Raw genomic sequence first — 25,644 nt, forward strand, 5'->3', positions numbered from 1 at the left:
ACTGTATTTCTTTCCCCCATTTGTGACAATTGTTCCCTTATGCTCCCTCTGAAACGCTGTACAACCTCTGGTTTAGTCAGTTTATCCAGGTCCTACCTCCTACTTACTATGTTTCCTTCTCTCCCGTGCTCTACTCTCGAATTCCGGTGACCCATGACTATTAAATTTTCGTCTCCCTTCACTACCTGAATAATTTCTTTTATCTCGTCATACATTTCATTTCATCAGTTTCTTCCTCATCTGCAGAACTAGTTGGTATATGAACTTGTACTACTGTAGTAGGTGTGGGCTTCGTCTGTCTTGGCCACAATAATGCGTTCACTATGCTGTTTGTAGTAGCTTACCCGCACTCCTATTTTTTTATTCATTATTAAACCTACTCCTGCATTACCCCTATTTGATTTTGTATTTATAACCCTGTATTCACCTGACCAGAAGACTTGTTCCTCCTGCCACCGAACTTCACTAATTCCCACCATATCTAACTTTAACCTACCCATTTCCCTTTTTAAGTTTTCTAACCTACCTGCCCGATTAAGGGATCTGACATTCCACGCTCCGATCCGCAGAATGCCAGTTTTCTTTCTCGTTTTATGTTACCGGGTTTTAAATATACGAGTTGGTTTGTTCCACAAATAAACCTGTCATGTCCTCATTAACAATCTTGTTGAACGCTGTCACTTCCTGTGTAAAGAATTTATTATATTTTAGGGCGTTTTTACAATCTTTACCAACAAAAAACCCACAAATAAAATCAAAATGGTCGTCACCATCCTTCTTCTTCATCCTCCTCCTCTTCCTCCTCCTCATCTTCTTCTTTTTCTATCTAACGCTGCATTTACTTTTCTTTGAGATGTGTATTTCCATTTCCCTCAAAAGTACCTGCTACTATTTACGATTCACTGTTGTGATCACTAACTGGTCATTGTTCTTCCTCTCGCCAGTCCAGTCAAATTCAGAATACTCGCTGTCGTTGGAACCTTCATTTAGAAGACTTGAAATTTCCTGCTCTGACAACCCTTTGTTTGGAAAGGTCCGGAAAAGTATAAATAAAAACCAAGCGTAGTCTACAATAAAAGATTTTAACCCAAAAAAAACGATGGTATAAATAATTAACATTAAAATTATACTCACATTTTCAATAGTGTGGTTGACTCTGTACACCAAATACAGCGCGGACAAAAATAAGCTACATAGGGTCAGCAGTGCAGATGACAGACAGAGCTTCAGCTTGAAAATTGGTGGAACCGCCGGCAGTGCGACAGTGAGTAATTTGAATTCAGAGTAAAATAACGGACTCTGGTTGACACAGCCAACGCGACCGCCCGAGGATTAAGCCGACCCTGACTGTAGCAAGTACATCCATACTCTGCAAACCACTGTAAAGTGCATGCCCAAATTTTGAACCAGTCTGGAACACTCGATATCATTTAGCGCAGAGTCCCCAGATCACCGTCAAATGCTCGAATTGGTCATTCCTAAACAATTTGATCGATTGTTTTCTCCGCTGTCAAAGCGGGACAGAAACCCCACTTCATGAAGTAGGCCAGTAAAATTAGCTTCGAAAAGGTGTTTGCCTTCCAAAAATATTTGGGATTCTGGAAACAGTTTTAATCACCCATGAAAGCTTCTGATGTGAATAATCTCAGTTTTTCCCCATTTTTGAGGGGCTCTTCACCCATGTTAAAAACCACCAAAATTTCGAGTTTCTGTACATATTATCGAGGTGATAGTTTCGAAAACTGAAATTGGCAGATTAAAGTTGTTTTTAAAGGACAAAAAAATTATTTACAAAGGTATAAGTAAAATAAATGATAGGTTTGTTATTGTTCTATTGGAAATAAACTTGGTTCAACGGACAATAAATTGAGTTACATACAATTATATACAACTGTGTTAAAGTAATAAAACACATGAAAACTGGAAACGAAACTTACTCTACAAGATTATCAGCTTCTCATAGATAAGAGATGGTCACAAATCGAAGGTCAGAAAAATTTTGGGCAGGAGTTTGATCAGAAATGACAACTGATCAAACCTTAAAAGTACATTGAAGTGTAGTGGTGAATTAGCACATGGTAGAGGATTAGCAGATAGCACTCTGGCCAGACATATTTCTTCGATGCCTACAGCAGTTGACATCATTGACCAATTTTACCCCCAGGGGTCCACAACTCTCTTGTGGATACGTGCATGGCGAGCACGGAACGCTTCCCTTCCCCTTCTCCCTCTCTTTGGGAGTATGTTTTGTGCCTACGTCCGGAGACGGACGCTTATGAACTAATTGAGTGGTTTCTCTTATTTTTATCTGTGCAATGTAAAGTATCTGTCCTTACTTTGCCCTTCTCTTTCCATGATTATTCTTTTTACCTTCTCCTTTGCGGCGTTTGAGAATTCTTCTCTTCTTTCTGTTTCTTTGTTTCTCCCTTTTCTTTCTTTCCTCCCTGTGCGTATCTGAAAGCCGACCCACACGTAGCCGGTGACGGGGTAACGCGTAATGCCCGCCCCGGCTAGACAAATAGGACATGTACTTACCCCTGGTAAAGGCCAGGCTCAGGAATTGGTGGTTACCCAAGCTAGTACCTTCCGAACATGCCGATTGGTCCCTCCGCTCGTTTCTTGGGAGGTGTAACCTGAGGTGTGGACAGTCACCTATGGCGGGAGGGTCCCCACTGGGAAGTAGCGCGCCATCGGAGACGCCAGTAATCATGGGGGATACTTTCGCAATGGTGTCTTCTACTTCTTCAACTTCTGCCCACAAGAGAAATCTAGATGAGTCTCAGCCACAGAAAATTCGTCCATCAGTGCCAAAGTTCTTAGTTGTTTCTCAGTCTGACGAAACTCAAGACTTCTCAACAGTAAACCCTTTCATTATTCAGAAAGGTGTCGACAGAGTTGCAGGTCCTGTAAAGTTATAACGTAACTATTAAAACGTAACTATTCTTGGTTAAGCATTTATAAATTGGGGTGTTTGTGTACTCGTCCTTTATGAAGATCTGTCGCAACTGAAGTCCTAAGTTCTCAGTAACTGTAAAGAATCTTAACTTCGGAAAAGTTAAAATTAAAAATCATCTTGCATTATGTTATTTTAAATACATGTCTTATACTTTCAAAACAAAGTTAAAGGAGTATTACGAAGGCAAACTACACTTACAATACAAAAGGAGCAGCTACATGCTCACTGCTCAAAAACTAAGACCAGACTGACCGCCTGCCAACGTGGCTGTCACTATTTATATTTTCTTAACAATCCCGAACAATCCTCGGCATTGTTTAAAATTATTATTTCATTAGTTAACAATTAAAACTCTCGTCCTAAAACAAATTACATATTTTAAAGATTAGCTAGATTCTTATATATTAAACTCATGAGTGAATTCTAGTCTATCAATTAATTGTAGAGTTTATAAACGCATAGGTGTTATATGTTAACAATACACTTGTTATATTTACTAATTACAGGAGATTCATATCATATAAAATGTTCCTACCAATTAACAGACTTCTACACTTTGAACTGAAATAGATTAAACAGTTATTTTTTCAGTTATAAGTTTTTCTAGGCGATTTGCATATTTTGTTCACATGTGCGATCGTGAATTAGACTGGGGAATGATCATTTTAAATAGGTCTTAATGGGCTGTTAGTTTCAAAGTCCTGTTCCCAGTGACGAAATGGCACCTTGTTAGAAACAGACTGTGCCCTCCAGGAAAAAAAAATTACTTCGAACTACACTGCTACACACCTTCCCTGTCCGGGTGGAAGCACACTGCACTTTAAACTCATCAAGCAGGGTGGTTTATGAAAGATCGCTCGACGGATTATCAAATGAGGACATTCAAAATTACCTGTCTTACCAACCCGCACTCTTTTCTCGACGTTGACGGAGTTCAACTTCCATTGAACATTAAAGCGAGAAATGAGATAATTTCAGTTCGCCCTTACATCGCCAACCCTACGTGTTGCTACCAGTGTCAGACGTTTAATCATACCAGCCAGCCGTATTCCAGTACGACCAAATGCGTTACCTGTGTCAGGGATGCCCATGAGGGTGATTGTCCACCCCTATCCCCTCAGTGCATCAACTGTATGGGCGACCCCGCTGCTTCCTCTAGAGATTGCCCTACGTTTAAAGATGAACGAAAGGTGTCTACCTTTGCTGCTCGTAAGTTATTCGCCAGTAGAAAGCCCACTGTGCTCCCAGCGGGTAAATACAGCACTGCCCCCTCGCCTCTCCTCAACCTACTAAGGTGGTAGCCACGCAGACCTCTAGCGTCACGGTTGTCAGATTGGCCAGCCCAGAGATCGCCCGTTCAACCTCCCCACTATCACATGCTCACTCTAAGGCTCAACCTTCATCGGCTCCTGCAAAATCATGGGCCCCAGATTTGGAGGCCGAGACTTCGAAAAAAGAGCCTACTCGTGAAGATTTTTACGTAACCAGAACTCACAACATTCAACTCCTCCTTCATCTCAACGTCCTGCTTCTAAGAAGGCTCATAATAAAAACAGGTCCTCTCCTTCTCCGCCACGGAGTCTCTCTTCTACAACGCCACCCAGCGGTAGCCGCCCTCGGCTGTCGTCCGTGTCGCCGAGACGCACCGCTGGCGGCCGAGCAATCAGCCGATCACTGGCGGTAGGAGCTGCTGCCGAACAGCCTATGGATCAGGATATTCTGCCTCTGGCTGAAAGCCATTCCATGCCGTTGGCCGCGGGCTCTCAGCGGTCACTGCGTTGACCAACCATGGTGATTATCCGCTCCAATCGACGTGAACTGTCGATCTTTATACGATACTACTCCCAGGTCATTTTCTGTCTTCCCTCAGGTTTGATCTCCCCTCTGTTGCTGGCGCTCCGGCACATGGTGGACTTAAGATTCTTCTCCATGATACTAGCCATTATCACCCAATCCACTTAAACAGTTACTTCCAAGCTGTCGCTGTACGTCTTTCCTCATCTTGATTCACCTTCTCTCTTTGTACGATATACATTCCATCGTCCACACCAATGGCAAGAGCCGATCTCCTTGGTCATCTCCCATCCCCCTATTTTCTGGTTTGGGATCTCCGCGTTCTTGTCCGAGAGGGTCTCTATTGATTGACCTCTTCCACCGAGCGGATCTTGTTTGCCTCAACACTGGGGAACATACACTTTTGTCTGCCTCCACGTCAACCTACTCGCATTTGGACCTTACGGTTGGTACTGTTCAGCTAGTTCGTCGCTTTGAATGGTTCGCTCTTGCTGATACACGCCCGAGTGACCATTTTCCGTGTGTCCTTCGATTACAGCCACAACTGCCATCTTTGCGCCCACGGCGCTGGAAGTTTTGCGAAGCCAATTGGACACTTTTCTCCTCACTACCGACATTCGATGACAGTCACTTTCCTAGCATCAGCGATCAGGTCACTCATGTTACAGAAGTTATTCTTACAGCCGCACCTCCGATTTGCCCCGGCGCCCCCCTCCCCCCGTTCCTTGGTGGAACGATGCGTGCCGTGAGGCAGTACGGGAGCGAAGACGTGCTCTTCGCGTTTACCGCCGTCATCCTACGTTGGCCAAATGTATCCGCTATAAGCAGTTACGTGCGCAATGCCGTCGCATCATACGCGATAGCAAGAAGGCAAGCAGGGACTTCTCGACCATCTCCTTTAGTACCTTCACCCCCTCATCAGATGTTTGGAGTCGAATTCGACAGATATCCAGCACGTCCAGTTTTTCCCTGAGCTCTGGCTAATGTTCCGCAGGATACTTTAGTGGACCCAGTCGCACTGTCTAATTCATTGGGTCGACACTGCGCAGAAATTTCTAGCTCTTCTAATTACCCACCAGCCTTTCTCTCAAAGAAACGGGTAGCGGGAGAGCGACCTCTTGCTTTTTCCTCTCAAAACTGCGAAAGCTATAATGCCGTTTTTTCTATGCACTCAGACATGCACTCTCCACCTCTCGCTTTTCTGCTCTGGGACCGGATGGTAACCATGTCCAATTGTTGCTGCATCTATCGTACCCTAGTCTGTGTTACCTCCTTCGCCTTTTATTATCGATTTTGGGTCGACAGTACCTTTCCCAGAAGATGGCGAGAAGCTATCGTCACTCCTGTTCCGAAACCTGGAAAGGACAAACATCTCCCCACCAGCCATCGCCTAATCTCTCTCACGAGTAGTTTTTGTAAGGTTTTGGAGCGTATAGCCCTATAGGCTGGTGGCTGGAGTTCCGAAACTTTTTAACAACTGCTCAATGTTGTTTCCGAAAACCTTGTTCCGCAGGGCTTTCGAGGTCGGCTACCCCTTTTCATCCATGAATCTGACAGCGCACATTTAAGGTGCAGGTGAACATTACTCTATCCCCTATTTTCTCCCAAGAAAACAGGGTGCCTCAGGGCCCTGTGGAAAGTGTTGTACTGTTTGCCATCACTATAAATCCAATTATGGATTGTCTCCTTCCCTATGTCTGGGACTCTCTCTTTGTCGACGATTTTGTAATCTACTACAGCTCTCAACGGACTAGCCTTCTTGAACGATGTCACGATCGCCTCCACTCATTGAGCATCGAAACAGGCTTCCGATTTTCTCCCGGTAAGACCGTCTGCGTAAATTTTTGGCGTCATACGGAGTTTTATCCGCCTTCCCTACATCTAGGCCCTGTTGTCCTTCCGTTTGCGGACGTCGCCAAATTCTTGGGACCTATATTTGACAGAAAACTGTGCTGGTCTTCCCATGTTTCATATTTTTCTGCTCGCTGTCTGCAATCCCTCAGCATCCTTTGTGTTCGGAGTGATACCTCCTTGGGAGTGGACCGAGTGGTCCTCCTCCGCCTACATCGCGCCTTAGTGCACACGAAATTGAACTACGGAAGCATAGCTTACTCCTGCACGGCCGTCTATTCTTTGGCGTCTGGATTCTGTTCACCACCGTGGTTTGCGTTTAGCGTCTGGAGCTTTTTACACTAGTCCGTAGAGAGCCTTTACGCAGTCCAATCGGCGAGCTGTTCTGAGTCGTTACGCTAGTCATCTGTCTTCCATGCTTTGTCATCCGACCCATGCCCTTTTTTTCAACGCCTCCTTGGATTAACGGTATGCAGACAGCCCTTCCTCGCTACTACCACCGGGAGTCCGCTTCCATCAACTGCTACATTCACTTTTCTTCCTATTTCCTAAAACTTTCTGCACAAATGGGCGTACGACGCCCCCTTCGTTTCGCCACCCGACCTGCCTTCTCCGTGACCTTTGTCAGCTTCTCAAGGATTGTACCCCCCCCCCCCCCCTCCCCCTCCTATAGTCTATCGTCAGGTATTTGCTGCTCTATGCGCACATATGGAGGATGCTACATTTATTTACACTGACGGCTCCAAGACCACCTTTAGTATTGGGATTGCCTATATTATTGACGACACCCCTGTTAGATTTCGGCTTCCTGACCAGTGTTCGGTTTTTACTGCGGAGGTTTACGCTGTTCTCCAGGCTGTCCAATACATCCGTCACCATTAGCTGATACGGTATATTATATGCTCCGAATCGCTCAGCTCTCTTCTCAACCTCCAGGGTCTTTACCCCATCCAATTCCTCTGGATCCCAGGGTATGGTGGTATACGCGGAAACTAGGCAGGCGATGTAGCGACAAAGGCTGTTGGTCTGCAGTTCAGGGTAATAAGTTACAGGGCATAAAACCTCTTCCCTTGTGCTTGGATCTCTTCCTCCCGGCCTCGTCGTCGGGAACAGGTAATTTTAACTAAACTCCGGATTGGGTGGTGTCTTTTTAGCCATCGACATCTTTTAAATGGCGATCCTACCCCTCTTTGCACCCACTGCTCTCAATCGTGGACGGTGAGACACCTTTTATTTCAGTGCCCCTATTTTAATTCGCTAAGCACCCTTTTCCAGCTGTCGCCTGATATATCTTCCCTTTTAGCAGATTTCGCGCGCTCAGCCTATCGCGTCCTTGAGTTTATAGGTGTTAGTGAGATGACATCGGTCATTTGAAGCTCTTTTCGGGGAAATCAACCCTCCTTCACTGTCACTTTTCTACGATTTTCTTCCGTCTTTAGTTTCCTTCCTCGAGTTTCGCTCCCATTGCTGCGGATTTAAATTCCTGTTATTAACCTTCGCTAAGCCACAGAATGGGCGCTTACGACCATAGCTCTTTTGCGCCCTAAAACCATGATAAAAAAATCATTCACCAATTTGAGTATTTTTGTGATGTTTCATTTGCAACTACTGGTCGACGTATGGATGCTAGGTATGCAAGAATTCAAAGAAATGAAGCAGATGCCAAAAAGGTGTATGTCTGATTTTTGCCACTTGATCCTTTATCTCATGTAATGTCCATTAGCAATGGAGTAGTAAATAATTAAAAGATCATTGCCACAAAGCTGATGAACATGTCAATTTAAGCATTTCGAAGATCATTGGTAGGAACTTTGAGAGTATGAAATTTCAAAGAGGAAATAGCCCTACTCTAAAATGTACGACATCTAAAATCACAATGCACGACAAGGTCATTCCTATAAACGCAGAAACGATTTTTCACAGCATTACATACCACACAAATTCTTGTGAAGAGCTGTAGCACTATTTTGTTTACTATCTGACCCCCAACTCCTCTATCTACAAAGTGTGTTCCAGTTCCGTTAGGACTGTAGCTATGAAAAATAAGTCGTAGATTATGTTCACAAAATCCCTGTATTTAATCAAAATAGCTTCCTCTTGAATCAACTTACATAGCTGAAATCGCTTTAAAAGTGTTTTGAAACAGTAACTATAACCCTTTTCTGGAATTGCGTTTAGTGCTACAGTTCAATTTTCTTGGATGTCCTTATTTGTATCGTAACGGTGTCCTTTCATTGACAAATTTCGAGAGCAACCAGAAGTCGGCTGCGGCCAAATAAAGTGTTTGATCCAGGAGTGTGATCTGTTTGTTGGTCCACACTCGCGCACGATCTTCACTTTGTGGGCTCGGGCATCGTCTTTGAGGGGCAACCAGAAACCTGCCTCTCGACACACTGTTCGAATTCGACGAATTCAGTGGGTTGTGTGCCTAACATAATACAAAACTTGATTTCTTTGCTCAAACACCATTTTCGACGAATGTCAGACATGTACTGTCACATTCGCGGTCAGGATGCCTGCTGCAGCGGTGGTAGCGAATTGACCTTTTGCACAGCTGTTGTTAAATTTTCAAGGATCGTAACCCCGCGTAGCGTTGCTGTTAGGAATTTCACACTCTCAGTCCTAACGGAACTGAAACACAGTTATATTTGATGGCACAGGTACGCTGTAAACACAAAAAACTGTGTTTGATGGCTTTAATGACCCAGTTGACTTCGAAAATGCAGAATTGGTTATAGCTGGAGGATTTCTGTTGCATAGAATATTGTAGGAGGCAAAAGAACAATTTTCTTCCACAGTTACAAAGTATGTAGATTACGTCAAGTGTTCGCATGGCAAAAAGCTAACTATTATTCTTCATGAAAACCCTGATGTAGCAAGTGACAGGGGAACGAATCAGCTGAGCGTTTGTGTAGAATGAACAAAAGAACTGCACCAACTGTAAAGCGTAATAAAACAACATTAGTAACCATTGCAAAGGTTTGTTTCTGTCGAACGAAGAAAATAAACAGCGCCTCATTTCTTTATTGATTGGACAACTTGAGGCTGAGTACTTCAGTTTTAGCCAAGCTGCCGAGGACGCTGATGATGCTGCTGCAATGGTAGCTACTACTGTTGTTGCTCAGCACTCTGCGTTGTGCTTGGACAAGACACCGACCTACTTGTGATTCTGACCGCTTCAGCCCAGTTGTCCCACATTTTTGTACCAAAGTCAGGCAAAGGCAGACAAGATAACTTAATCTGAAGCCCCCTACATTTCGAGTTGTCTCAAGTATAGAAAGACATCATTCTGACTTCGTCGGTTTTTGGCAAAAGAAAACAAGCTCCTCAAGGAATTGGAGACGAATATCAACCCACAGAAAACAGCAGAGATATTCAGTAATTCCAGTGCTATTACCGATGTACTGCAAAGATGAAATAAAGCCAGTAGATAAGCCTCTCTGTTAAATCATTGAAATTTTTTATCAAAAGACATAGTTTGGCACCATCTCGTGCCTCCTACAGAAGCAGCTGCTCGACAGAAGCCCTTGAGGAGATATTTGCAGGTCTAAAGGCTTCTGAATTCTGTCTCATAGCATTAACTTAATGCAAATTTATGTAATCACATATAACTGACTTCATTGTTACTTCAATTAATTTTATTTTTCCTAATAAAACAGTAATGAAACCGATCATATTTCTTTTCACAAATAACTCAGTAAACAATTTCTTTCTCGTTTATGTAACATTCTGTTAATTTCACATTTTCAAAACTATTATCGTGATAATTATAGGTTAGCGATAACGTACCCGTAACAAAAATTAAAAATGTGAATACTGGAAAAATTCTTTGATTGGGAAGTAGAAAGTCGATGTTGATTGTTAACAATGTGATTTACCTATAATTGAATAATAGCGATCTTTAGTCACCATCTTGGTGTTCTTTGTTACAGTGTTTGACTTTCTGAAAACACAAATTGTGAATGAGGCTCCACAACTCTTCCCCTGCAAAATTTTGGTCAGATTGGCCAGTCTTCGCATGCTGCATGTTTAATAGCGACGAAACGACTGTGTACGAAAAACGTGAAAAATTACCGTGTTCTGATGTAGCTTTTGTGCAGGAAAATTTAGTCAAATAGCAAAGTTTAGGTACTCTATCGATGCAGAGTTTAATGCACTACATTTCTGGTAACTTTGGCTTAGATCCGAACTAATTTAAACTAAAAAAATATAGAAAAGGTCCGAAATTTTGGTAGTTTTCTTTTCAACATGGCTTAAGCTCCACTCAAAAAATTGGGGAAAATTCAGATTATTCGTATGAAGAACCTACTTGTGTGATTATAGCTGTTTCAGAAAAGATGGCAACAAAGCGTTGGCGTCTGGAAAAGGCTGTCTGGGTGGCAGACTCGAAGGACACAAGTTCATCAGTGGTTGAGCGCTCCTGGCGGAAGCTGCTCTGACATTGAGCCAATGGGCCACGTGACTCCAGGACCCGACCCAACCGCCGACACACCATACATTCCAGCAACATTGGTGAGGCTGATGGGCCGATATCTATCAACATCAAGCGGGTTTTTTCCGGGTTTGAGCACCGGAACGATGGTGCCATTGCGATGGAAAGACGCCATCACACCACATGCGGTTGACGATGACGAGGAGATGGCGCTTGTAGTACAGACGAGAGATGTTTAATCATCTGACTGTGGACCCGATCCGGCGCAGGAGCTGTGTCGGGGCAATGTACAAGTGTGCTGAGGAGCTTCCACTCCGTAAATAGGGCATTAGAGCGATCACTGTGGAATGTAGTGAACGGGAGGACTTTCCATCCGCCATTTGAGGTTGCGAAAGGCTGGGGGGGGGGGGGGGGGTATTCCTCTGACGCAGAGGTTCCAGCATATTGCTCAGCAAATTGCTTGGCAATCGCGTTTGCGTCGGTACATAGCCGGCTATTGATCGTAACGCGAGGGACACCTGTTGGGGTCTGGTACCCAAAAAGACGTCTGACCTTCGTCCGGACTTGGGAAAGTGGCATATGGCACCCAAAGGTCGACACGTACCTCTCCCAACACTGATGTTTGCGTCGTTTTAGAAGCTAGGGTACACGGGCACGGAGACGATTAAAGGCTATCCGATGTTCTAGGGGAGGGTGTCGCTTTTGTCGCTGTTGAGCTCATCTACGCTCTGTAATGGCCTCAGCGACTTCCGGCAACCATCAAGGGATTGTCTTTCGCCGGATGCACCCTGAAGAGCGAGGGATGGCGTTTTCTTCTGCAGAAACGATTGTGGTAGTCACCTGCTCAACCACCACGTCAATGCTACCACATGAGGGAGAGTCAACGGTGACATCAAAGGTGAATGTTTACAAGTCCGCCTTGTTTACGCCCATCTGGGCAGGCGTCCGTGGGCCTGACGCCGGGGCAGTAACAGGAAGATGGGGAAGTGGTAACTACCACAAAGGGCGTCATGTGTTCTCCAGGGGATAAATGAGAGAAGTCCTGGGCTGCAAACTGATAAATCAATGGCTCGGTAACTACCTCGAACCACACTGAAATGTGTGGTGGCCCCAGTATTTAAGAGGCGGAGGTCAAACGGAGACAGTAAAATTTCGACATCTTTGCTTTGGCCAGTAAGCATGGTGTCACCCCACAAGGGGTAGTGGGCGTTAAAATCTCCCAGAGGTAGGAAAGGTTTAGGGAGTTGTGGGGTACTGCACCATCTGGAGGAAGTTATATGTTGCAGACAGTTATTTCCTGCATCGTCCATGTTCTGACAGCCACAGCTTCAAGAGGGGTTTGAAGGGGCACAGTTTCACTACAGGTCAAGTTTAGGACATAAACGTAAAAACCACCTGACATCCGATTATAGTCGCTAAAGTTCCTGTAATACCCTTTATAGCCGCAGAGGGCAGGTGTCCGCATTGCCGTGAACCAGGTTTTCTGAAGGGCAATGCAGAAAGCAGGTGTAAAGCTTAATAGTTGCCGTAGCTCAGCCAGGTGGTGGAAAAAAACCGCCGCAATTCCACTGGCGGATAACGTTATCGTGAGACTGGGAAGGCATGGAACATTCAATAAGGCAGTTTACGCCTCGGAGTCACTGGTCGCCACCGACTTTTTGCCTGAGCAGTCGATATCCATTGTCTCTGAGGTTCCAGCGAGAACCTGGTACTTAGTGGAAGCCAGAATCTCCCCTCAGACGAAGAGCTTGTGGGTGCCACTGAAGGTTCCGTGTTCTTAGGGGTCTTCTTTTTCGATTTCTCGCACTGCTCCTTGGGTTTCCCTGGCTGGAAGGAGTTCACTGAATCAGTCTCCGGGACTGAGGATGAGCGTGAAACCCTACGACCGCTCCTTTTGGGCTCTTCAGCCACTGGCGCGTGTCATCTTTCCCACTAGCAGAAACCTGGGAAGGGAGTGACCCAAGGGACTCCTTCCTAATCAGAGGAGTCGAAGAAGCCTTACTCTTCTCTGGCTCAGAAGTGGGGACTGAAAGCAAGGGTGTTGCTAACGAGGTAGGTGGTGCGGGAGCAACAGGGAGGGAAGTGCCCCGAACCATCAAGGCGGCAGGTGTAGCCTTCTGGCTCTGACAGAAACTGGAATTCGCGGAACTGATGGGGCTTCAACTGTTCTCATAGCAGTGGCATATGAGGTGGTCACAGCTACAGGATGTAGCCGCTCGTATTTTCTCTTAGCCTCAGTGTAGGTCAGTCGGTCCAGGGTCTTGTATTCCATAATTTTCCCCTCTTTCTGTAAAATTCTGCAGTCTGGCGAATAAGGTGAATGATGCTCCCCACAGTTGACACAGATGGGAGGCGGGGCACATGGAGTATCGGGATGCGATGGATGTCCACAATCTCGACAGGTGGGCCTGGAAGTACAACGGGAAGACAAATGGCCAAACGTCCAGCACTTAAAGCACCACATCGGGGGAGGGATATACAACTTGACATCACAGTGATAGACTATCAATTTGACCTTCTCGGGCATGTATCACCCTCGAAGGCCAAGATGAAGGCATCGGTGGCAACCTGGTTATCCTTCGGACCCTGGTGGATGTGGCGCATGAAATGAACACCTCGCCACTCTACATTGGCGCGCAGCTCGCAGACACCACCTGGCCACATCATATCCTTGCCACATTATACGGGTAGGGTCTCTAAGGCCCGCTCCCGATTTTTATCCAGAATTTCCTGTCGCTCCGTACTTCCCGTGTCCAAGTTGGTGCCTCCCATAGTTTCCCCCAAATCTTGGAGAATGGGGTCCAGCAGGGCTCTCTACTGAGTGTATCACTATGTTTAGTGGCCATTAACGGTCTAGCAGCAGCTGTAGGGCCATCGGTCTCACCCTCTCTGTATGCAGACGACTTTTGCATGTCATACTGCTCCACCGGTACTGGTGTTGCTAAGCGGCGCCTACAGGGAGCCATCCACAAGGCGCAGTCATGGGCTCTCGCCCACGGCTTCCAGTTTTCGGCTTCTAAGCCGTGTATCGTGCAGTTCTGTCGGCGTCGTACCGTTCATCCGGAACCAGATCTTTTCCTTCATGACGATCCACTCACTGTAGTCGAGACATATCGATTCTTATGACTGGTTTTCGACGCCAGATTGACTTGGCTACCTCAACTTTTTCAGCTGAAGCAGAAGTGCTGGCAGCATCTCAGAGTCTGCCTGAGCAACACCAACTGGGGTGCAGATCTCTCTACTCAGCTGCAGCTCTACAAAGCTCTTTTTCAGTCCCGCCTCTATTGTGGGAGTCTGATTAATGGTTCGGCGGCGCCCTCAGCATTGCGTGTACTCGACGCAGTGTACGATTGTGGCGTTCGCCAAGCGACGGGAGCTTTTAAAACGAGACCGGTGACCAGTGTCCTGGTGGAGGCTGGAGTCCCTCCATTGCAGATCCGACGTGTACAACTGCTCGTCAGTTACGTTGCACACATTCGTAATTCTCCTGAGCATCCGAATTACCGTCTCCTTTTTCCACCCGCGGCAGTACATCTTCCGCATCGGCGGGCCGGGTCAGGGCTAACGATTGCGGTTCGTGTGCGATCCCTTCTGTCTGAACTGGAGTCATACCCTTTACCACCTCTCATCCAGGTCCGTCCGCATACACTTCCATGGTGTACGCCTACGCCGCAGATTCGTCTGGCTTTTACATGACCCTAACGATTCCATTAACCCTGCGTCTCTCCACTGTCACTTCCGGGGCTCTGAAGTGGTTTACACTGACGGATCGATGGCTGATGGTCATGTTGGCTTCACCTACGTCCACAGAGGCCATTTTGAACAGTATTCCTTGTTTGATGGCTGCAGTGTATTCACTGCAGAGCTGGTGGCCATCTCTTGTGCACTTCAGTATATCCGTTCATGCCCCGGGGAATCGTTTCTTCTGTGTACTGACTCCTTGAGCAGCCTACAAGCTATCGACCAGTGCTACCCTCGCCATCCTTTGGTGGCGTCCATCGAGGAGTCCATCTATTCTCTGGACCAGTCCCATCTTTCAGTGGTGTTTGTGTGGACCCCAGGACACGTCCGCATCCTAGGCCCAGCAGAAACCGCTTCTGGAGATTGGCATCTCTGAACCTGACCTGCGATGTGACTTACGCCGCAGGGTTTTTCGGCCTTGGGAGACGGAATGGCATAACAGCACACACTACAAATTGCATGTCATTAAGGAGACTACGAATGTGTGGAAGTCTTCGGGCCTGTCACAGGGAATCAGTTGTCCTCTGCTGGCTCCACATTGGCCACGCTTGGACGACCCATGGTTACCTCCTGCGCCGTGAAGACCCGCCTGAGTGTTGGTGCGGCGCCCGGTTGACAGTGGTCCATATTCTGGTGCACTGTCCCACTTTTGACTGCCCAGCCATGAAATCTTGGGTTACCGAACTCGTTGCCGCTAATTTTATCTGACAACGCCTCATCGGCTGATTTAGTTTTACGTTTTATTCGTGAGGGTGGGTTTTATCATTTGATATAAGTTTTAGCGCATGTCCTTTGTCCCCCTGTGTCCTCCACCATAGTGCTTCTAGGGTGGGGGTTTTGTGTTGTAAAGTGGCTGGCTTCTCCTTTTTTGTTCTCATGGCCAGTCAGCCATGGTAATCTGCTTTGTTGTTTTAATCTCTTCATCCCGTTTCTTGCGTTTCTGTGGTTTTCTTGCCTCTTTTGTCCATGTACATGTTTGTTGTCCTTCATCGTTCTTGTGATTTTCCTTTCATTCCGTTTTGAGTTGTCAGTCTTGTTCGTTTTATTCTCCCACGTGTGCCATTGTTTTATTCAGAACAAGGGACTGATAACCTAGTGGTTTGGTCCCTTTCCTCCCCTCCTCCCCTCCCCATCCAACCAACCAGCCACTGCAAGGGAGTAGTTATGCAGTGCCAGTGATGACCCTTATGACTTCATTAAGCTGCACTTCAGTTTTTGTTGTGTGGGCGTTGTTTTCTATAGTCGCAATATTCACCAGGAAGTACAGGTGACCGCAGCCCAACTGTTTCCGAAAATCTTGCGATGAAAATTAACTCGTGAACCAAGTTTCTTACATAGCTTGGTGCACTGTCTGAATGTCAGGGACCGAGCCAGAGTGATTCTTAGATCTATTGGATTGTAGTGATCGAGTACATCAATTCCATCGAAAGTTACATGCAGCTTCCTTTGTGTTTTTTTTTAAATTTTTTTTTTAGGTGGAATTCTGAAACCTCAGTTTTGTTTGAGTTAAGTTGAAGTCTGCATTTATGGAAGTAATCACTCATTTTGTCGGTAGGTCGCCTGCATGTTGGATTTTCATGGCGCCCGTGTCTGGGATGTCGTGGATATACAGATTAAGCAGAATGTGGGCAACAACTAATCACTAAGGTAGGCCATTATTTAGAGTTCATTTGCTATCTTGTTCATTAAGGAACACCGTAAAGCCCGTGCCAGAGAACGCATTGCTCACTAGAAACGCTTTTGATAAGGGATATTTCAATACGCATCGACATCAATCCCTCCCTCCCGCACAGTGTCATTAAGTTGCCGTAAGACTCACAAAAACTACAGCTGATAAGCGATCGCGTTTACGTTAAATGAAATTTTAAGACATTCAAATGTATTAACAGCCATCAAAGTTTTTCTTAATCACGCTTTAGCTACGTAGTTTTTATTTCAAAAATCGTATACTGTCACAGCCTCTGCAGCGTTGTGCTCTGATAGTCGCGCTGATAAAGCGCAGTATGAAAATGGTTGAGACTGCTTTCTGTCCCATTGTGAAACACGCGTGTGGAATACACTTAAAAAGTGCCGAGAAATCGGCTTTTCTTAATGTTTTTCATAATTTGAAGTTTTTCCAGTGTGTGTGTGTGTGTGTGTGTGTGTGTGTGTGTGTGTGTGTGTGTAATGCAGTTGATATATAAACCAATGTCGTACGTCTAGCGCAGTTGGTAGCGTGATGGAATACGGACCAAATTTTGTTTATGGTTCGTTGGTTCAAATCACAACAGTATCATTTTTTTCTCCTTCAATTTGAAATACCTAAATCTCGTAATTATAAAACTCATATTTATTATAAACAATGAACCACTTCTTATTTATAATTACATATTGGACGAATTCCTGTTTCCATTTCAAGTACAGATTCTTAATTATCTGTGTTTTATGAAAGACTGTTCATAAAAGTTGCTTAAATTAAGAAAACATAATTTAATTTTTAAGGCAAAAATGAAAAACCAAATCCGCTTTAATTGGATATGTCCATCGATTTATACTACAGAGATGGATAAGTAGCGTAGAAACATGAAAAACGATCATTTTCACAACATGGAGCGCATCATATAAATCTACATCTACATTTACATCTACATTTATACTCCGCAAGCCACCCAACGGTGTGGCTGAGGGCACTTTACGTGCCACTGTCATTACCTCCCTTTCCTGTTCCAGTCGCGTATGGTTCGCGGGAAGAACGGCTGCCGAAAAGCCTCCGTGCGCGCTCTAATCTCTCTAATTTTACATTCGTGATCTCCTCGGGAGGTATAAGTAGGGGGAAGCAATATATTCGATACCTCATCCAGAAACGCACCTCCTCGAAACCTGGACAGCAAGCTACACCTCGATGCAGAGCGCCTCTCTTGCAGAGTCAGCCACTTGAGTTTGCTAAACATCTCCGTAACGCTATCACGCTTACCAAATAACCCTGTGACGAAACGCGCCGCTCTTCTTTGGATCTTCTCTGTCTCCTCTTTCAACCAGACTTTGTACGGATCCCTCACTGATGTGCAATACTCACGTATAGGTCGAACGAGTGTTTTGTAAAACACCTCCTTTGTTGATGGACTACATTTTCTAAGGACTCTCCCAATGAATCTCAACCTGGCACCAGCCTTACCAACAATTAATTTTATATGATCATTCCACTTCAAATCGTTCCGCACGCATACTTTCAGATACTTTACAGAAGTAACTGCTACCAGTGTTTGTTCCACTACCATATAATCATACAATAAAGGATCCTTCTTTCTATGTATTCGCAATACATTACATTTGTCTATGTTAAGGATCAGTTGCCACTCTCTGCACCAAGTGCGTGTCCGCTGCAGATCTTCCTGCATTTCGTTGCAATTTTATGATGCCGCAACTTCTCTGTATACTACAGCATCATCCGCGAGAAGCCGCATGGAACTTCCGACACTATCTACTAGGTCATTTATATATATTGTGAAAAGCAATGGTCCCATAACGCTCCCCTGTGACACGCCAGAGGTTGCTTTAACGTCTGTAGACGTCTCTCCATTGAGAACAACATGCTGTGTTCTGTTTACTAAAAACTCTTCAACTCAGTATAATGTCACTCGATGCTCTGTCCATACCACCCGTCCTAAACATCTGAGTGTCCCAGTCTATATCTGGTAAATTGAAATCTCCACCTAAGACTATAACATGCTGAGGAAATTTGTGTGAAACGTATTCCAGATTTTCTCTCAGTTGTTCTGCCACTAATGCTGCTGAGTCGGGAGGTCGGTAAAAGGAGCCAATTATTAACCTAGCTCGGTTGTTGAGTGTAACCTCCACCCATAATAATTCACAGGAACTATCCACTTCTACTTCACTACAGGATAAACTACTACTAACAGCGACAAACACGCTACCACCGGTTGCATGCAATCTATCCTTTCTAAACACCATCTGTGCCTTTGTAAAAATTTCGGCAGAATTTATATCTGGCTTCAGCCAGCTTTCCGTACCTATAACGATTTCAGGTTCGGTGCTTTCTATCAGCGCTTGAAGTTGCGGTACTTTACCAACGCGGCTTCGACAGTTGACAATTACAATACCGATTGCTGCTTGGTCCCCGCATGTCCTGACTTTGCCCCGCACCCTTTGAGGCTGTTGCCCTTTCTGTACTTGCCCGAGGCCATCTAACCTAAAAAACCGCCCAGTCCACGCCACACAACCCCGTGTAGCTGCATGCTATGTGTAGTGGACTCCTGACCTATCCTGCGGAACCTGAAACCCCACCACCCTATGGCGCAAGTCGAGGAATCTGCAGCCGACACGGTCGCAGAACCGTCTCAGCCTCTGATTCAGACCCTCCACTCGGCTCTGTACCAAAGGTCCGCAGTCAGTCCTGTCGACCATGCTGCAGATGGTGAGCTCTTCTTTCATCCCGCTAGCGAGACAGACAGTCTTCACCAAATCAGATAGCCGCCGGAAGCCAGAGAGTATTTCCTCCGATCCATAGCGACACACATTGGTGCCGACATGAGCGACCACCTGCAGATGGGTGCACCCTGTGCCCTTCATGGCATACGGAAGGACTCTTTCCATATCTGGAATGACTTAATCACACGATGTTGTTCTCTCTGAGATATTGAATTAATTGGTTCACGGATATTATCCTTGAGTCCCTTTATCGTGTGAGAATTTGTTGTGTACACTGTAGTCTTCAGTGCACATCACAAATAAAAATCGCACTGAGTTAAATCAGGACTTCTAGCTGACCACATGTTGTTACTAATCACTGTTTTATCGAACACATCGTGAATTGGGTGCAAAGAAACATTGGCCGTATGTGCTCGTGCCGGATCCTGTTCAAAAAATGCAAAGTTTCGTTCTCTTTCACTCAGTTTATTAATCAACGGTCGCAAATTGTTTTGCACGTCTTTCACTTGTAACTATGTCCTTAAAAAAAAAAGGGCCTAATTATCCTGTCACCCCTAACTGTGCACCACACCCTTATTTTCTGATCATGAAGGGGTTCCTCATTAAGCACAACAGGTCTATCTGCGCACCGATGTCAACAGTTTTGGGAGTTAACATACCCTTGTAAATGGAGCCAAGCCTTGTCCTAAAACAGTATGAGGTAAGGATCCATTTTAATGTCATGCACTTGTTTTAAAACCCATCGCAAAACTTAACCATTTGCGCAGGATCATCAGGTCTGAGCTCTTGTACTACTGATACTTAGCACCTCTTTGTACAGAGATGCACGAAATTTGTGTTTGCTGCAAAAGACGTCTAAGAGACTGTTCAGGGGAATTTTCCAGGCGGTATGCAATGTCTTCAAGACGAGCTTCTGTGACCACCGTACGCCATCTTTTACTCTCCTTGTTTTGAAGACTTCCAGTTTCACGAAATCTATTCACTAATATGTGAACTGCATCACGACTCGGAACTCCAACGCCAGGAAACTTCTGTTCAAACAATATCTGAACAGTACGAGCGGACTCCGAACGCACATACCAATCTTAAATACATACTCGTTGTGGAATTAAATAATTCGCTCTTGCCATTGTTGCGTTTGCAAACTTCACTGTTACACTAGTGATGCCTATTTCACTGTTCGGATGATGCTGACCGACAAGGGCATATGTCTCTACGGCCTTCAGGCTAAAACCCACAAAAAAGGGCGGCATACTACGGTCCCACGAGACTTATTCAACAGGCAAGCGCGGCTTCCGTGGCCGGCCAGCAATATCCCGGGCAGGTGGTCATCAGATAAGTAGAACACAATGTAAATAACTGCATCATCTGCGAAAAGTCTGAGATTACCATTAATATTGCCTGCAAGGTCATTAATATACAACAGGGTTTCCAACAACCTTACCTGTGGCACACCCAAGGTTACTTCTTCATCTGTCGATGACTCTAGATCCAAGATAACATTCTGTCTTTTCCCCACCAAGAAATCTTGAATCCAGTGACAAATCTTGCTTGATATCCTGTATAATCATATTTTCATTATTAAGTATTGGTGTAATATTGAGACAGATGTTTCTTTGAAGTCAAGAAATACTGCATCTACCAGACTTCCTTGATCCATGGCATTGGGGATGCCATGAGAGAAGAGAACAAGGTGGGTTTCACGAAGTCGCTGTATTCGGAATCTATGCCGACTAGCATGGAGGAGGTCGTACTCTTAGTAGTTTCTTGTGATAGTAGATCACAGCCAATGTATAATGTTATTAAGGGTCTAAAGGGAGGTTATGGCACAGTTTTTAGCCCATCTACATGTGCGTCATTAGTGTTTGGGAAGATGCATGACCCTCTCACCCACTCAGTCTAGGCTAATTGCATTACTTATAAATAGCAGACTGCTTTATCTCCCACTTCGTCTAGACCAGTTGCCTTACGTGTAAATGGCAGGCTGCAATCTTATGGGCTGAGAAGCGTGCTTATTTAGAATCCTTATCGCTATAATTTATTACCAAATTAGGGCAGACTGTGTAGGGTTGTGTTTATAGTCATAACCTACAGTTCTGTATGTAAAAAAAACTGTTCGTGTTGACTTTAATGACATTTGAAAATGCAGAGAGTAAGAGATCTAAGAGTTTAGTTGTTTTGTTGTTGGAATGTGATATTGGTCCTGTAACAAGAAGTAAGTTTCCAAATAATAATTTTGATTTTAAAATACCGTGTTTTTGTGATTAATTGTACAAGAAGACCAACAGGCTGTCGGTGTTTATCTAGGATCCACGTTTTTACTCATTTAGGATAATTTTTTTATCGTGGGATAGATGTTTATTCGTCATCCCTAATGCCGATGTTTAGTACCCAATTACGATAATTTACGAGCCAGTATGGCTGGTCCAATGTGACTGGCAGTATGACACTACAATCGAGCGTGAAGGTTCAAGATGGCGGAGGGTCAAAGGGTCACAGGGTGTGTGAAGTGTATTGAATCCGCCCTCAAGGTGCCCACTGTTACATTACAGTGGATATAGCACAGAGTAAAACAATTGGAAATTAAAAAAAAATGCAAGTAAGATAGCTCATTTGAGATGTTTTAAACAGTTGCATATTGCATGATAAACAGTAGCCTATCGCGTAATCTATTTATTTAAAGCATTTGGAAACGTTTCTGCGCCCTTCCAGACATGTCTGCAGAAGTATTTAATAATCATAACATTGAAAACGCGCTGCAGGCTATAAAGAACATTGGCAGCTCTGTTCCATGTGTTAAAAGAAAAAAGATCGAAGTGAGATAGCTTGACGGTTGTGCATAACGTGGTCTATTTATGTAAACATTTCGGAACTTTTTGGTGCAGTGTAACACATCAAAAACGTTCAAAGGGACCAAACTGCTGAGGTCATCGGTCCCTAGACTTCCACACTGCTTAAACTAACTTAAAGTAATTTACGCTAAGGACGAAACACACACACACACACACACACACACACACACACACACACACACACACACACACACGCCCGAGGCAGGACTCGAACCTCCGGCGATAGGGGCCGTGCAATCCGTGACATGACGCCCTAGATCGTGCGGCCAATCCGCGCGGCGAAATACACCACATTTCCATCAAGGTAATAATTAGACTGTGGATGTGTTGTTCATTTTTAAAACAAAGTACATGTCACATTTACACTGTGGAACCCTTGTAGTTAATTTTTATTTAAACAGAATGCACTTGCGCTGCATGTTACTTTCACTGTGTAGATTCAGGATCATTGTTGAAACAAGTTACACTGACATCCCTCTGGTTCTAGGTTTAACAATTACCACCGCAGCTCCCGCCTCGTTCCCTGCCCCCCCACTCCCCGGAAGTAAGTGTTTATTTGGTTATTTACATGTACGTATTTTGTGTGTGTGTGTGTGTGTGTGTGTGTGTGTGTGTGTGTGAGAGAGAGAGAGAGAGAGAGAGAGAGAGAGAGATAGAGAGAGATGAAAACGACAAGAATGAGAGAACCACCATGGTGCCGGCACATGGAATACACATCGCGATTAGCACCAAGTGGGCCGCCAAGCTTAATGTCCCCAATCAACGGACTGATCACCATCAGCCCTGAATAAAGAGAAGTGTGAAGTTATTCACATGACTACTAAAAAAAATACGCTAAATTTCTGCTACGCGATAAGTCACACAAATCTTGATGGCTGTAAATTCGACTAAATACTTATGGATTACAATCACAAATAACCTGGATTACAATTACAAATAACCTAAATTGGAAAGATCACATAGAAAATGTTGTGGGTAGAGCAAACCAAAGACTGCAATTCTTTGGCAGAACACTTAGGAGGAGCAAAGGTCTACTAAAGGGACTGCTTACACCACGCTTGTCCGCCCTATTCTGGAGTATCGCGGTGCGGTGTGGGATCCGCATCAGGCGGGACTAATGGATGACATCGAAAAAGTTCAACGAAGGGCAGCTTGTTTTGCATCATCGCGAAGTTGGGGGGACAGTGCCACAGACATGATACGTGAATTGGAGTGACAGTCATTAAAACAAAGGCGTTTTTCGTTGCAACGGGATCTTCTCACGAAATTTCAATCACCAGTTTTCTCCTCCGATTACGAAAACATTCTGTTGGCACTACTTAGGGAGAAATAATCATCACGATAAAATAAGAGAAATCAGGGCTCGCACAGAAAAATTAAAGTGCTCGTTTTCCCGCGCGTCGTTCGAGAGGGGAACGTAGAGAGACAGTTTGAGGACGGTTCATGGAACTCTCTACCAGACACATTATTGTCAATAGCAGAGTAATCACGTTGATGCAGTTGTAGATCAGCAGTGTCACATTCCCTCACTTCATGAGACACTGCAGAGAGGTTTGATTTTTAAACCAGGTCGTTGGTGCGAAGTATGCCGACCAGGATCTTTACGCCACTACCGCTCCTCCCTTTTCCGGGCAGAATTCGAACCGGCTTATCTCCGGGTCGAGCGCCACCGTGTGCGTTAGCGACCTCAGTCACGGAGGCCGGTAACCCGGACATAGGTGTAGCAGTACTTATCACCGATGGCGCGAGGACGAGAGTGGTCACATAGTACATGGCCGAGAGCATAAAGCTCACTGTGACCCAGCTGAGCCGCTACAGGGCAGAACAACTGCCGGATGCGTTATCTCCATCAGCGCGCCCCATTCCACTCAGTACACTGCGCCAGAGCTGCAGTTTATTTGCCTCCGTCATCTCGTAGGCCGTGGACTGGCAATCCTCCCGTGTGGTAGCAGCAAAGAGGAGAGCCACTTTAAAAGAGTACGGAAAGAGAGGCGTCAATACACGCATTGTTTATTTTCCCATGAGCTAGTCGAGTCAAAACACACGACGTATTTAAAAAGAATAAAATTGTGGCTGGTTGTAGTAAAAAGTTATTGCATAAAGAAGCCCATTATTTACTTTTCATTCCAAAGATAGAACAGACTCGAAGATGCAGCCAAAGTCTGGTAAAAACATACAATATGCGTAACACACATTTCTTCCTTTTTATTGAGAGTATATCCTCTAGTTAATAGCATACTGCACAGTTAACTTTCCTCCTTTAGTTAGTAACAATTGCTTCTTGTGTTTCGTGTTCTAAATGACATCTGTATACGTACATAGAAATAGAGGGAAATACTATGATAATTTCTGCAGCAGTGTTTAGCTCATGCGGAAGGGCGAGACGAAAACTGCGTTTCGTTGTCAGAACACTTACAAGATATGCAGCAAACATATTAAAACGACAGTGTACACTACGCCTCTTCTGAGTATAGCTGCGTGGTATGGAATCCTTACCACATACGATTGATCGTTCCTTAGAGGACAGGATTCATTCATCTCCCCATCCTGACCCATCCCCACTTGCACTCCCTCTACTATTTGTAACACATGACATTAAAATGTGTTTTTTCCGTATAGACCAACATCATTCAGCGGACGATTTACTTCATTGCACTTAAGTCATTCAGTGAATAAAAATACGGGCGGTGGTCAGATTCGCGACTAGATTCAGCAACTTCCTGGTAGATAGAATAATACGCAGACGAAATCGACAGATGTAGCCAGCTTACACGGAAAGGTTTAGGTATTTAATGCATATCTTGTTCATTTTTTCTCATGTGCTACTTGAGAGCGAAACGGTTGAGAAATAGTCTGCGAATCCTGCGCCAATCACTTGGATGAGTACTGCAAAGTAGTTGGCAAAAAACTATAGTTTTGCTGTACCATAATGATGTATGGAGTAAATTTTTAAGATGTCGTTTGCTTACCGTTACGGAGAATACTATCGGAAATCCTCAGAGAATTTGTTAAACGACTCGATTTTGAAACAAAATTCATAGCTTTCAGTACGCAGTCACTGATTTCTGCACAGAATTAGCCGTTTTTTCTGAGAGTTTCGAACATCTATTTGATATCCTTTGGACAGTTCTATCCTATTGACAATCATATGTGTCACATGTACTCACTAAACCATGGTAGGAATGTGTGTGTTGAAATGTCTCAATTAGTGATCCTTGGCTGCAAGATGACAGAATATATGATTCATATTTTCTAAAGAAGTAGATCTTCGACGTGTCTTTTATAGTAAGATGAATCGGAAAATGTGTAGATGACACATCATTACGTATGAGTCTTTATAGACATTCCATTGCTTTCTTACTATAATAACTGTAGTAGCGCATCATTTAATAATGAGTTAACCATCTCCGAAGAGGCCTAAACGTAAACATTAATCTGAGCCGGGTTTCGGAATAGAAAACCGTAGAGCCATGTTGTGCCCAGTATTTGAAGGTTAACAATGTATAGAACAGCAGTTCATATCTGTAGGCGTCCGACCCGGTCAGAAGTTTTTTACTGCATCGTTCTGTGGACGTATTAGCGAGCAGTAC

The 25,644-nt window shown here is 44.6% G+C and overlaps 1 protein-coding gene across 4 annotated transcripts in view; it reads left to right on the plus strand.

Moving 5' to 3' along the window:
* The window catches only part of LOC126484461 (mitochondrial protein C2orf69 homolog), a 219,530-nt gene that overhangs the window by 27,573 nt on the left and 166,313 nt on the right, over positions 1-25,644 (plus strand). The window contains exon 2 of one of the 4 annotated variants that reach the window (XM_050108005.1): positions 16,330-16,421. The exons of the other annotated variants lie outside the window; for them this stretch is intronic. The gene's annotated coding sequence lies outside the window, so the exon portion shown is untranslated. The remainder of the gene's footprint in view (positions 1-16,329; positions 16,422-25,644) is intronic. 4 annotated transcript variants of the gene reach the window in all.

This window comes from Schistocerca serialis, chromosome 1, assembly GCF_023864345.2.
Source record: "Schistocerca serialis cubense isolate TAMUIC-IGC-003099 chromosome 1, iqSchSeri2.2, whole genome shotgun sequence".
NCBI lineage: Eukaryota > Metazoa > Arthropoda > Insecta > Orthoptera > Acrididae > Schistocerca > Schistocerca serialis.